The following is a 5604-nucleotide window of genomic DNA, read 5'->3' as shown; positions in this document are numbered from 1 at the left end:
ATGGTGAACCATAAATCCTTATTTTCGCTAAACCCGTTATAGCTAGACTACTTTCATCAAAAGTTTTAATTATCAGGTGGTGGATCAACACTTCACCATCCTGGATAACAAATTATAGGGGATGTAATAAGCATACAACAATATATGAAATGGTAACTCCTAGAATTGAACTGTTCGACTCACACTCCTCGAACTTTAGGGAGTTGTTTTGCTTGGAATTGGATCAACCTAGCATTTACCGTTCTCTACAAACGATTGGAATCACCCTAAAAATGGATACAACAGAGAGAATCACTAGTAGAAAACAGGGCATTGGCGACGGGGAAATCCGTCACCAATGCCCCAAAATCCGTTACCAATACATATTGGCGACGGGCTTATTTCCGTCGCCAATAAATCAGTCGCCAATAAGTATTGGCGACGGGTTTCCCCGTCGCCAATAAGTATTGGCGACGGGTTTCCCCGTCGCCAATACTTATTGGTGACGGACAAATATTGGCGACGGATTTCTTTGGCGACGGGTTACTTTTGTCGCCAATAAACATTGGCGACGGGGTAATCCGTCGCCAATGTTTAAACATTGGCGACGGATTTTCTCGTCGCCAATAAACATTGGTGACGGGGTAGTTCGTCACCAATGTTTAAACATTGGCGACGGATTTTCCCGTCGCCAATGTTTAAACATTAGCGACGGATTATCCCGTCGCCAATAAACATTGGCGACGGAAAAATCCGTCACCAATGTATATATTTACGCAAAAAAATTAATTTTCCGGTAGCCTCCCATACGAGAGAATACACATAACCTGTATCGACATCAATCCAATGACAATATTTAATAATATATCATAAAATCAACCATGATATACATTCACATTCCACACTCATTCAATTTCATCTGTCAATCCACAATATCGAATATTACTCGTCATATAATCACAATCACAATACATCTCGCATGCTCATATAATATTCATTCACTACGCAATAAAATCACAAATATATTACATATAGGTAAAATTCAAAAGTCATAATGTCTTAACACAGGTCTCACTTCACTCACTCCTCGTCATCGTCGTTGTCGGCATCCCTGTTATCAGCGTCGTCTGCATTAGAACGCTGTATCGTACTGCTGCTACCAACGGGAATACCTCCTCTAACCTGAAAAGATTATCACTCTACATAAGATATATATATATATATATATATATATATATATATAAACCAAAAATATCATAATAAATACATATATGTCACGTCATATATGAAGGAAATTCATGCTTAATACATGCAAAATACGCAACGGAAGACTATATGTATAATTATGCTTTGCATGTAGAGAGCATGAAATACATGATAGGACCATTCTAATTAAATCTAACATAATCCCTATATTAAAGAGAGCATACAATGGTTATAAAGTCATACTTTTGAAGCGTGATTCGATGGAAGATCAAACAACCCCTAACTCTTGCTCCTTGTAGTAGTAAATCTCCTCGTAGTGGATCTCCAAGTCTTCAAGTGAGCTTGATAAAATCGGAGTCTTCTTGAGATACAAGGCAAGATGTCCACCCCGGGGTACTTTAAAATCCTACTACTTCCTCTTACTCAAGATTGCTAGAATTTAGTAAGAGGAGAGCTCTCTTTTATTCTCTTATGGAAAAACCATTTAGCCAATTTTTTATTAGTCTTTAATAAGTCATCATATGACCAAAAAGTCAATGAGTTGACCAAAAGTCAACTGTTGACCAAAAAGTCAACTAGTTGACTAAAAGTTAACTTTATAGGAAAAATACTAGAATTTATTTCCTAAGCACATAGCATTCCGATTTTATCGATATACATAACTGTTTATGTGTATCCGATAAAATCATATATGCGTATCAATCATACGCATCACTCTATAAATTGTGTTTCATAGGATTCAAGTACGCGCTTGGTGTGACTCTAGGGCCCAACTTAAGAACTCGGCAGTGGATCATATCCACAAGTACAACAGAGGTGCTAGCTACACATGAAGACTACCCGGGTATAAGTTGTGATAAATGTCTGCAAGATGCTAACACAATTATATCAGGACCACTCAGTGATAATGCCGTACAGTCCGGTCTCTTCGTCAAACCATGTCAAACTATTAAGCCTAGGGTATGAAAACTGTCAAACCCTAATTTGCTCAATTAGTGTTTGTAGATATTAAACTCATAACCTATAAGATCAAAACTGACACTCAGTTTATCTTATTTACCTCGGCCAAGGATTTCCAGGTTATAGTTATATCAAACAATCTTATGACATCAACCCCCTATACTGGGAGAGACGAATCTCATCTTGGCATCTCAATATCTACTTATGCCTCGGGATGTACCCAACAAGAACCGTTATGCACAACTCGATGAGAACTGTGGTTAGGTAAAAGTCTAAGTACACCTATACTGACATGTAAGATATTACACTCATGCCTCAGGTCATGAGACTACTATGTACTATATCACTTGAGAACTTCTATTTGACAGTTAAGTATAATTACCAACTAGATGTTCTCAGTGAGTCGTTCAGTCAACTCATTCACTAATGAGTCACCTGTATACTATATCTTGATGTCTCACATCAATGATCTAAGAGATGGATCATCGTCCTTCCAAAGGAGAAATAAAGTATATACTAGTCTTACCAAAGTGATGATGTCCCATTTCAACACTTCATTGACTAGGAACATTTTAGAATATACGTTAACGACAAATCAGATCTCTTCATTACGATCATATCCAAAATGTCTGATAGTCTAGTATCATTCTAAGGACTTTATCTGAATTAAAATACCAGATAAATCTGACCAAAATAGCATACTATTATTTTAAACAAGGATGTTATATTCATATAGGTCCTGTTATAATATACAATTATTACCTGCAGGGCACCTATATCCAACAATATATACCTCTCCACCACCATAAACTTCATGCTCGTCAAACGCCAACTTAAAGATAGCTAAGTATATCGACTCGGAAAGAATCTCCTTCAACGACGGACAATCACTGAGGCGCTGCACAACATCCCAAGTACATGATGGATAATTAAAGTTAACTTTTGTTTCTTAATTTTTTATGTGTGATACCTAACTTTTAATAGTTTGGAAGCTTGAGCTGAGACTATGTGGGCATTGTTATCATGCTTTTGCTTTGGTGGTTGTGGTAAAGGTATTCGAATATTGATGAATTCTATTTAGAAATACATGTGTGCAAATATGAAATTAAGTTTATACTTACATGCGTATCTGAGACCCACTAACTCCATAATCTTCGGAAGTTGTTAACAGCATTAGAAACAGTTCAAAGAAATGTCAACAGCCAAACTTACATTGAAGAAAGCAGAGGATAAGTAAAGAGGTCGATTCATTAAATATGAATTAGCTCCCAAGCAAATTAGTAAGATCATATTACTTTTCTGTGTAAAAACTTACATGACTAGGAGGAATGTGCTTCCCACTAAGCAGGTCAAGCAACAGAGTGCCAAAGCTGTACACCACACTCTCCGGTGTCACTCTTCCTACAAAATTGATGCAACAAGAAATCAATATGGTTTTATATATTTGAGGTATTACAAATAAATCTAAGATTCTACACATGGTAGCACAACCTCACTACTGAGAACTGAGTTTACATAGAAAATTAGGAAAGAATTATTAAGCCACTTGCAAGGGGAAAATAAGGGGTAGCACATATAAAGGGAGCAACATCCTATTCCTTCTCTATATATGGAAAGCAAAAGGAAAACATATGCCATATTGGTACTATAGCTCTTCCCATCTCTGCTATTCTTCATCAGACCGAAACAAGACAACCTCGGATTTCCATCCTACAAAAATAACTCCATGCTATCAAAACCTACATCCTTTAAAAAAATACCAGCACTAATCAACAGCCTTAGAACTAAACAAAAATATTACCATATCAAAGAGAACTCTATAGGCATTGAGATCATGGTACAACGCCCAGCCTTTACTCCCACAGTACTCCAGCGCCTGTGCCAAGTACAATGCCACCCTTACCCTCATCGCCTAACTCATGCGCTGTGTATCCCCTGCTCCAGGCTCACACGAAAATCCCCCATCAAAAACAACATCAACAAATTCAATAAACTCAAAAACAATCAAGCTTCCCAGAAGTTTGTTCATTTATGTCTGGAGAGTTGCTCAAAATCCAACGACAACCACAAGAAGAAAGCCCTTTATCCCAAGTTTTTCGGGTATGCTACATGAATCTTAATTTTCCATTTAGTTCAATTATTTTTGGTTTTCTCCTACGTTTAGTTAAACTGTTGTTTTATCCTTGTAATTTGCCCCCCAGATTAACTACAAACTTACCATTTCTACTAACTAGTGCATTTTAGTGTTCTTCGCTGTTCATAACTTAAATATGATTTCATACTAAAAATAGAAATCTAGACACTTATAGTGGAAAAGATGTTTGGCTAGGGTTTCATGAGGCATAAACTCAGCAACAAGAAGTCTCTCATCTCTCTCGCAGCAACACCCTATTAGATTCACCAACCTCTCGCTCCTCAGCTGACCAACCGACCTCGCCTCCTCCTGCATCAACAACTCATCATCAACAACATCAGATCAACAACCAAAAAAACACCCCCCGAAAAGAGAGAGAGAGAGAGAGAGAGAGAGAGAGAGAGAGAGAGAGAGAATGGACGGACGAGAAATTGACGAGAATCCGGCCACGCCGACTTGTTGAATCTCTTGACGGTGACAATGTGGCCGCCGTAAAGAGCTGAGCTTTGTAAACAACGTTCGAAGCCTTCTCCCCGTGCTCGGAGACGATATTTTCCGGCGAGAAATTATCGGTGGCCGATCTGAGCTCATCGAGGCTGGGTCCAACTATTCACACTCCCAAACAGTAACTTTGGGGGTGTGTGAGGACTAAATTACCCTTCTCCCAAACCAAAACAGGCCAAGTCCATTACAGAAACACCCTCAACATCAAAAGGGTATTTTCGGCAATCCAACTCCCAAAATTACTGTTTGGGAGTGGATATAGCAAACATGATCGAGGCTGTACTCGGAAAATTGCGGGAGAGCATTACGATCAGATTTCCCCCCATTTTCTACAGAAATCGAATGAAAAAAAAAACTTTAGGCAAAAATGAAGGAAATTAAAAGGGGAAAGCGATGAATCGATCGATGAAGTACCGTAATCGTCGGATTCGAGGACTGAAGAGCTCCTCAAGTGATGAGATCCCCACCAACAAATGGAGAATCTTGAGCAACGACCTCCCATTGATTTTGATCTCAGCTTCTTCTTCTTCTTCTTCTTCATTTTTTGCCGTCATCGTCGTCGTCGTCGTCGTCGGAGAGGTTGATGGAGGTTTCGCCTTCTTGAGGATTCGAGAGGGTTTGGAGTTGCCCCAATCGTCGTCGTCAGAGATCTCTTCGATGACGCACCTCATGGCTAGGGTTAGGGTTAGGGTCTCGGGATTGAGATTCGAAACCCTAGAAATGGGGGAAATTTTTGAGGAGGCTGGATTTTAGAGAGGGCGGGGTTTTAGAATTTGGGGGAAATTTTTGGGGGGAAGCTGGTTAACGAAGGGCCTATTTGG

The 5604-nt window shown here is 39.0% G+C and overlaps 1 pseudogene; it reads right to left on the bottom strand.

The window, feature by feature from the left end:
• Positions 1-5307, bottom strand: part of LOC109830524 — a 25228-nt pseudogene extending 19921 nt beyond the window's left edge.

Source organism: Asparagus officinalis, chromosome 1, assembly GCF_001876935.1.
Source record: "Asparagus officinalis chromosome 1, Aspof.V1, whole genome shotgun sequence".
Classification (NCBI taxonomy): domain Eukaryota; kingdom Viridiplantae; phylum Streptophyta; class Magnoliopsida; order Asparagales; family Asparagaceae; genus Asparagus; species Asparagus officinalis.
The sequence above is the reverse complement of the archived record's forward strand: the minus strand, read 5'-3'. Positions and strand labels throughout refer to the sequence as shown.